Below are 9,133 nucleotides of genomic sequence, written 5' to 3' on the forward strand. Positions count from 1 at the left end.
GAAGTGGCGGTTTGCATTAAGTTATTTATTTTTAAACGGTGTATTTATTTATTTATAAAAAAACCGTCAGCGCCACGCGCAGCGATTTGGCAGTTTATTTAGAAGGACTAGTCCATCTATGTTCTGAGAAGAGGAGGGGGGAGACGAAAAATTAATGTATGCTGTCTGAAAGCCACCGTAAGCGTGAATTATGGCTTAGCAATCATTGGAAGGATTTGATAAACCATTTCAGGTCTTAATTGATTGCTCACGCTTACGGTGGCTTTCAGACAGCATAGATTAATTTTCGTCTCCCCCCCTCCTCTTCTCAGAACATAGATGGACTAGTCCTTCTAAATAAACTGCCAAATCGCTGCGCGTGGTGCTGACGTTTTTTTGAAATAAGTAAATACACCGTTTTAAAAATAAATAAATTAATGCAAACCGACACACCTGATGACGACCGTTTGTGTTATGGTTGAAACGTCGTGAGAATTTAATTTTTTATATATTTTATTATTTTATTGTTTCCCTTCAACGTGACTTTACCGAAAGAGCTAAGAATATGTGGGCATATTCTTTGGGTCGTTCGGTAAGCCACGTAGATGGCGTGACTTTACCGTGACTTTACCGAAAGACCCAAAGAATCTGCTATTGGCAGTTATGCCGTTACATTATTATAACGCTGGGTCATCGAGTTTTACCCAGGAAAGCTTCAGCGAGTCTCAAGACTTCTTCTATGTATTTTCAGGAGGGTCCTGCCAAGTCGTAGTCGCAGTAGGGGTTGGGGGAGGGGGGTGAGGAGATGTTGCTGCTGCTAGGCCAACGTTGGACCAACGTTCGAACCACACGCCAACGTTCGAACCACACGCCAATGTTGGCCCGGCGTTTGCCCAACGTTGGGTCAACGTTGGGCCAACGTTGACCCAACTTTAAATCAAACGTTCACGCAACATGCTAACGTTGGAGTAACGTTTGTCCACCGACGGCCCAGCGTTTGTAAGTGAAACGGAAGGGTTCTAGAGAGAAACACAAATACGTTGACGAAGGTGGCCTAACATGAACGGGAGTGACTGCCCATGGGACACTGCGTGCCGGGGGATCCGAATCTCGAAGCCCCCCCTCCCCCCCCCCCCCACCAAGAGGAGGCCCTGCAGAGGAATTCGTTGACGGGATCACGACAGTCCCACGGGCTATCCAGAGGAGCCACTGTAATGTTAGCGCTCTCCCCCCCCCCCACCACGTCTCTCTCCCTCGCCCTCTCCACGCTCGCCGGGGAGAATCTGGTGTGGGACGTCGCTCCGTGCCATGAAGGAGCTGCGCCTGAAGCTGGAGGCGCCGGGGGGGACGGTGGCGGCCCTCCACCACCCTCCTCCTCCTCCTCCTTCCCGGAGTTGTGCTTCTCCTGCGCGCAGCCCCCCGGCCACAGCGACTCCGGCAAGCTACCGAAGTTCCGAGGCTGCAGGAACGTTGCCCCTGAAGAGCGCCCGAACACAGCGCCTCTACATGTGGCTGTGTCGAGGCGCTGTATTCCCGGGACCTGGCTGACCTACAAAATGGAGAGACCATTTCCCACCCCCCCCCCCTCACTGCGGCCGCCCCCCAGTGTAAACAAATGTACAAAGTGTCTCCCGTAGCCAAACGCTGCGGTGACCTCCAGTGGAGGTTGGCACACTGCACGTTGCCATCGGCCGTGTGGCTCAGCCGAATCTCGCCGGGGGTAACAGACTTGGTGCATCTCCTGCTGCGGTGCCAGGGAGGATCTGCCCCACCAGTACTTACACTACCAACGCCTCAAACCAATGTTCCGCCTTTTGGGGGACATCTTCAGGAAACTGGGGGTGCCCTTCTACAACAGCAGCTTCGTATATGGGGTGGTGCCTTACCTGGCTAACAAGCGCCATGACCTCGCCAACTTCGCCTGTGCTCAGGCGAAGTTGGCGGTGTTACAGAACGAGGTAAAAAGACGCCGCAAGGTGACACTGACGGCTGCTCTGTGCTACTTGCAGTGTTCAGGGGCCTGCTCAAGGCGCGGCTCCGCCTGGAGCACGCCACGTACCACACACACGTGTCGGTGATGTGCAGCGCGTCTTCGTCGAACGCTGGGGAGCCGGACAAGCCCCTCTCTGTACCAGCGTGGACAGCACCCCCCACGTGTTCACCTTCTGAAGCGCTCGTTCGTCACCGTGGCGTGCGCGATGACCACCACCAGCACCACCACGTGACTTTTCTTTCGTGTTGTGCGCGGTGCATTTAGCGCCACAGCGCGTGGATTTATAGCGTTTGTTTTATTTTGTGTTGCTGGTGACTTTGTGTATTTGTGTTGCTGGTGACTTTGTGTGTTTCATATCGGAATCGCCTCCAGTGCTGTTGCTGCTGGCGGACATAAAAGTTGTTTAAAAGTCAAAAATCCTCTCGGCCCTCTCTCCCTCTCTCTCTCTGCCACCATCTCTCCCTCTCTTTTTTAACGATCAGAGGAAACAAGAAGATGCTCGGTGTAGTCGGCACTTTGCTTCGTTCATCATTTCGGGTTTTTTTTGTGTTTTCTTAATGCTTTTATTTAAGTAACCCCCCTCCTTTTAAATGAAAGATTTAACAAAAGATTTCTCGCTCTGCTCTCCTTACCCCTTCCCTCTCTCTCTAGCCCCCCCCCTCTCTCTACCCCCCCCCCTCTCTCTACCCACCCTCTCTCTACCCCCCCTCTCTCTACCCCCCTCTCTCTCTACACCCCCCCTTTCTCTACCCCCTGTCTTCCTACTCCATGTCGCTCTCCCTCTCGCTCTCCCTCTCACCATCTCTCTTCCCCCCCTCTCCCCCACTATCTCTCTCCCACTCACCATCTCTCTCTCCCTCTCACCATCTCTCTCTTCCCCACCATCTATCTTCCCCCCTCTCCCCACTATCTCTCTCCCACTCACCCCCCCTCTCCCCCACCATCTCTCTCCCACTCACCATCTCTCTCTCCCACTCACCATCTCTCTCTCCCACTCACCATCTCTCTCTCTCTTTTGTTACGATCAGAGGAAACAAGAAGCTGCTCGGTGTAGTGGGCGCTTTGCTTCGTTCATCATTTCGGTTTTTTTTAATGCTTTGCTTTATGTAACCCCCCCCCCTCCTCTTTTTAAATGAAATATGTATCGCTCTGCTCTCCTTACCCCTTCCCTCTCTCCCTACCCCCCCGTCTCTCTACCCCCCCTCTCTACCCCCCACCCCCCCTCTCTACCCCCCACCCCCTCTCTCTACCCCCCCCTCTCTCTACCCCCCCCTCTCTCTACACCCCCTCTCTCTACCCCCCCCTCTCTCTACACCCCCTCTCTCTCTACACCCCCTCTCTCTCTACACCCCCTCTCTCTCTACACCCCCTCTCTCTCTACACCCCCTCTCTCTCTACCCCCCCCTCTCTCTACACCCCCTCTCTCTCTACACCCCCTCTCTCTCTACACCCCCTCTCTCTCTACCCCCCCCTCTCTCTACACCCCCTCTCTCTCTACACCCCCTCTCTCTCTACACCCCCTCTCTCTCTACACCCCCTCTCTCTCTACACCCCCTCTCTCTCTACCCCCCCCCTCTCTCTACACCCCCTCTCTCTCTACACCCCCTCTCTCTACCCCCCCCCTCTCTCTCTACCCCCCACCCCCCTCTCTCTACCCCCCCCCCTCTCTCTCTACCCCCTCCCCCTCTCTCTCTACCACCCCCCTCTCTCTCTACCCCCCTCTCTCTCTACCCCCCCACTCCAGGTCTATGTTCCCCCTATGTTTTCTATGTAATATTATTAGTATGTATTTAGTTTTTTCACTCCCTCTCACCCTCTCTCCCCCCATCTCTCTCTCTCTGTGCGTGCCTCCCGATGCATCCCCCCCACCCCCCATCACCCCCCACCCCCCATCACCCCCCACCCCCCATCACCCCCCACCCCCCATCACCCCCCACACTTTGACGCGAGCTCCTGACTGTCGGGTTCGTCACTTCCAATGACGCGGCGAACACGCGCGCATCGCCAGGGGAGGGTCGAGAGAGGCGATGACGCGCCGAGTGATCGCCCCGCCCCCTCCTCCCCTCCTCCAGGCTCACCCGGGACGCAAGCGCGGGGGTGGGTGGGGTGGAGGTGGGGGTGAGTGGGGGTGTTGGTGGGGGTGAGTGGGGGTGATTGGGGGTGTGAGGGTAGGTGGGGGTGGCGGTCGGTGTGGGTGGGTGGGTGGGGGTAGGGGTAGCGGTCGGTGGGTGGGGGTGGCCCAATGAACAATTCCACGCGCGCGTCTCATCATAATTGGTCATAATTGGTCATAATTGATCATCAATGGTATAATTGGTCATAATTGGTCATAATTGGTCATAATTGATCATCAATGGTATAGTTGATCATCAATGGGCATAATTGATCGTCAGTGGTCACTATTGATCGTCAATGGTCACAATTGATATAAATTGATAAACAATAATATTTGATCGGCATTGATCACCAATAGTCGCAATTGATCACCAATGGTCACAGTTGATCACAATTGATCAATCACAATTGATCATCATTGTTCAGGGAGCCCAAATTGCCGAGAGTAGGCGCGGTGTCCCCCGAGCGAGATATCCTTTATGCTGTACGGTGCTCTTATTTCGCGTCGACGTATTTAAAACTTATCAGGTAAGGACCCCCCCCCCCCCTTGAGATATACAGCTCTGATTTTCAGAAGCGACCTGCCTATCGCAAATGCCAGCTCAACGAAGCGGCTTATCGTCGCGTGGGAAATGTGTTGCAGTCAAAAACTCATTCTAAATGTGGAGGGGGAAAGCGAAGGACCCGGAGAAGAATCCACGCGACCACGGGGAGAGAGAGAGAGACACGCAGACTCCAAATATACAGCAGCAGCAGGCGTCAGGGTCGGGATCGAACCCACGACCTCCTGTATATCAGGCGAGGTAGTTAACATCTCCTAGCCACCGTGATGATGATGAGAGAGAAACACGCAAACTCAAAATATACAGCAGCAGGCGTCAGGGTCGGGATCGAACCCACGATCTCCTGTATACCTAGCGAGGTAGTTAACATCTCCTAGACACCGTGATGATGATGAGAGAGAGAGAGACACGCAGACTCCAAATATACAGCAGCAGGCGTCAGGGTCGGGATCGAACCCACGACCTCCTGTACACCGGGCGAGGTAGTTAACATCTCCTAGCCACCGTGATGATAATGATGAGAGAGAGACACGCAAACTCCAAATATACAGCAGCAGCAGGCGTCCGGGTCGGGATCGGAACCACAACCTCCTGTATACCAGGCGAGGTAGTTAACATCTCCTAGACACCGTGATGATGATGAGAGAGAGACACGCAAACTCCAAATATACAGCAGCAGCAGGCGTCCGGGTCGGGATCGGAACCACAACCTCCTGTATACCAAGCGAGGTAGTTAACATCTCCTAGCCACCGTGATGATGAGAGAGAGAGAGACACGCAAACTCCAAATATACAGCAGCAGCAGCAGGCGTCAGGGTCGGGATCGAACCCACGACCTCCTGTACACTAGGCGAGGTAGATAACATCTCCTAGACACCGTGATGATGATGATGATGAGAGAGAGAGACACGCAAACTCCAAATATACAGCAGCAGCAGGCGTCAGGGTCGGGATCGAACCCACGACCTCCTGTACACCAGGCGAGGTAGTTAACATCTCCTAGACACAGTGGTTATTGATACCCATCTCCTTGTCTACTACAGCCATGCAGAGCCAGTTGGTGGGAATTCCACGTTTCCATGACAGAAGCGGGCGTGCCTATATCCATCGGGCAAACCACCGTTGATCCGCCTCAAAAGTGGTGCCTATTTTATCCACCCCGGAGGGAGAAGATGATGACGATGATGGGGCCGAGTCAACGCATCCCCACTACCACCCCGCAACGAGAGAGAGAGAGGCTCGCGAGCCGCTGGCTCTTCCTGCCGAGACAAAACCTCGGCCCTGATCGGGTCGAGCTGTTATGAGCTACAAGTTCAAGTTCATTTATTTTGGTATAGCCCCGTGAGCCATTCGGCTCTTGAATCGGGTGCAACCTCAACAAACAAAAAAACAAAAACATTAACAACAACAAAAACTCTTAAAGTGACTATGTGTGTGACTTTGTGCAAACTGAAAATCCAGGGGGGAAAAAAACAGCAAAAATTCCAGAAAAAAAAGCACCGTACACCACCAACGCTGTATGCAAAAATCCCAGTGGGATGCAAGTCAAACAACAACAACAACCACAAGACAACTTAGATTAAGGCCATCAGTCTAACTCTGTACTACAACAGACAAACATGGCCAAACCAAAAAAAACGTTTTCTGAATCACCAAAAATAAAGCCATAAAAGCAATGTAACAGTGATCGTAGGAACTGTGACCGCATTTTCACAGTAAACGACAGAAACAACATGTACCATCAAACCATGCAGCCACAGCTGGCTGCATGCTCTGGGCTGCAAGTTGAACCGGTTTTTGTCGTTTATAAATTGGGCGAGGTTATTATAATGATGATAATTGTTACTATTATTAATGGGATCTTCCGTGGGAGATTAGAAACGATGGTGGGAGGGAGGAAGGGAAGTTCCAGAGCGGAGCGATGCGAGAGAAAACGCAGAGAGAGAGAGAGGGAAAATGTCGACTTGCAGTGTGGTGAGCGGGTGGTAAAATCACGACAACCATCGTTATCAGCACCATCCTCTTCATCACTACCATCACCATCGTTATCATTGCTACCGCAATCACAATTTCCTTCATTTTCATTCGTGCATCATCGTAATTACATTAACGGCGGGCTAACGTAGCATCAACATTATCTTAATTGCCATCACATCATCACTGCTCTCGCCATCCCTATCACCCCCCCACCCCCCACAGTCTCCACCAACATCACCGTCGTCAACATCATCAAGCAAGCGCGATCTCACCATCTCGACGAGCTCCCTCCCTGTTGAGGTCCCCATTCGGATCGACTTTCCCCCCACCATGGGAACGTGGAATTGCCCACGAGCGGGCCTCCGGGCAGCGCACGTACGGGAAGCAGAAGTCACCCGCCGTAGCTGGCCACACATCACCGCGGTTCAGCGTGTCCTCGGGATGGGGGCAGACGGGGTCCCCCGACTCTACAGCTGAGAGTTTCCGTGATGACCACCACCACCAGCACCAGCAGCCCACCACGTTACGCAAAGGCGACAAAGAAAGCCCCCACGTCTCCCCCCGTTGACGCCCGTGAGAACCTGTTGGGGTACAGGTGCTGTTGTTAGGGGGGGGAGGGGTGGGTGGCCAACACCATGCCCGGCCGCCTTTGTTTCCCCATTGGCGATGTTTACACACCGAGCCCAGGTACTTATTTCAGGCCGAGACAACCTAGGGGGAGGCCCAGGAACGGTTCGGATAATTGTCGCCGGGTGTTGGTGGCCGCGAGCCGGAATGGAACTCGGGTCGCCGGGTTCGTAGCGCAGCGTAGCGCTAACCGCAACACACACAGACACACACACAGAGACACACACACACAGAGACACACACACACAGAGACACACACACAGACACCACCCAGAGACACACACACAGACACACCCAGAGACACACACACAGACACACCCAGAGACACACACACAGACACACCCAGAGACACACACACCCAGAGACACACACACACACAGACACACACACAGACACACCCAGAGACACACACACCCAGAGACACACACACCCAGAGACACACACACACAGAGACACACACACACAGAGACACACACACAGAGACACACACATACAAAGACACACACATACACAGACACACACACAGACACACACACACAGACACACACACAGAGACACACACACAGAGACACACACACAGAGACACACACACACACAGAGACACACACACACACAGAGACACACACACACAGAGACACACACAAACAGAGACACACACAAACAGACACAGAGACACACAAAAATACACAAAGATCGTCCGTATAGCCTTTACAGACTGTGGGGGCAAGTGCTGTTAGCGAGTACCTACACACACACAGACACACACAGAGGCAGAGACACACAGAGAGAGAGAGAGACACACACACATACACAAAGACAAATATGGCCCGTATAGCATTAACAGACTGTTGGGGCAAGTGCTGTTAGCGAGCACCTACACACACACAGACACACACAGAGGCAGAGACACACAGAGAGAGAGACACACACACACATACACAAAGACAAATATGGCCCGTATAGCATTAACAGACTGTTGGGGCAAGTGCTGTTAGCGACACACACAGAGACACACACAGAGATAGACGGAGCAGAGTGAGCACGCGGTTATCAAATTCACGATGATGAGCCGTGATTACGAGAGAGCGCTAATGTCAAAGAGGCAAGCTCACATTTTCAAGACAACCACAACGACGCAAACAACAACAATTGGACCTCTCTGATGGAGCGAGCGATGCAGAAATTGGGTAGCGGTGTCGTTCATTGCAGTCCACTTAATCATGGATGATGATGGTGGTGGTAGTGGTGGTAATCATTCTCTCAATTATATCCAGACAACACCGTTCCCACTCGCCCAGATCCCCCCCCCCTTCGCTTCCCCCCCCCTTTCGCTTCCCCCCCCCCTGTCGCTTCCCCGTCCTCGCCCCCCCTCTCTCCCCCTCCCCCCTCTCTCCCCCCTCCCTCGCTCCCCCCTCGCACCCCTCGCACCCCTCCCCTCGCTCCCCCTCGCTCCTCCCCTCGCTCCCCCCTCCCCCTCGCTCCCCCCTCCCCCTCGCTCCCCCCCTCCCCCTCGCTCCTCCCTCGCTCCTCCCCTCGCTCCGCCCTCTCCCTCGCTTCCCCCTCGCTTCCCCCCTCCCCCTCGCTCCCCCCTTCCCCTCGATCCCTCCCCCTCGCTCAGCCCCGCCCCCTTCGCACCCCCACCCCACCCCCCTTGAGGGTTATCAGAGATAATTAAACGCGCGTGGCATTTCCGTGATTTACCCCTTGGGGTAATGAGCCCCCAGGCCTAAATTTTAACATAATTGGCCCAAACAAAAATGTTCGATATGAACGACGATTGCAACGTTGTTGTTTAGTGATGATGATGATGATTGCTCGTGCTAATTATGAATTACCGCTGTTGTTGACGTTGTTGTTGTTGTTATTATTGTCATCGATG

The 9,133-nt window shown here is 53.5% G+C and overlaps 1 protein-coding gene across 1 annotated transcript in view; it reads right to left on the reverse strand.

Moving 5' to 3' along the window:
- Positions 1-7,643, reverse strand: part of LOC142905962 (uncharacterized) — a 28,238-nt gene extending 20,595 nt beyond the window's left edge. The window contains exon 1 of the mRNA XM_076053208.1: positions 6,900-7,643. The gene's annotated coding sequence lies outside the window, so the exon portion shown is untranslated. The remainder of the gene's footprint in view (positions 1-6,899) is intronic.
- Between the last annotated feature and the right edge of the window lie 1,490 nt (positions 7,644-9,133).

Source organism: Petromyzon marinus, chromosome 60, assembly GCF_048934315.1.
Source record: "Petromyzon marinus isolate PM22_M1 ecotype Great Lakes invasive population chromosome 60, UKy_Petmar_22M1.pri1.0, whole genome shotgun sequence".
In the NCBI taxonomy this organism is placed as follows: Eukaryota; Metazoa; Chordata; class Hyperoartia; order Petromyzontiformes; family Petromyzontidae; genus Petromyzon; species Petromyzon marinus.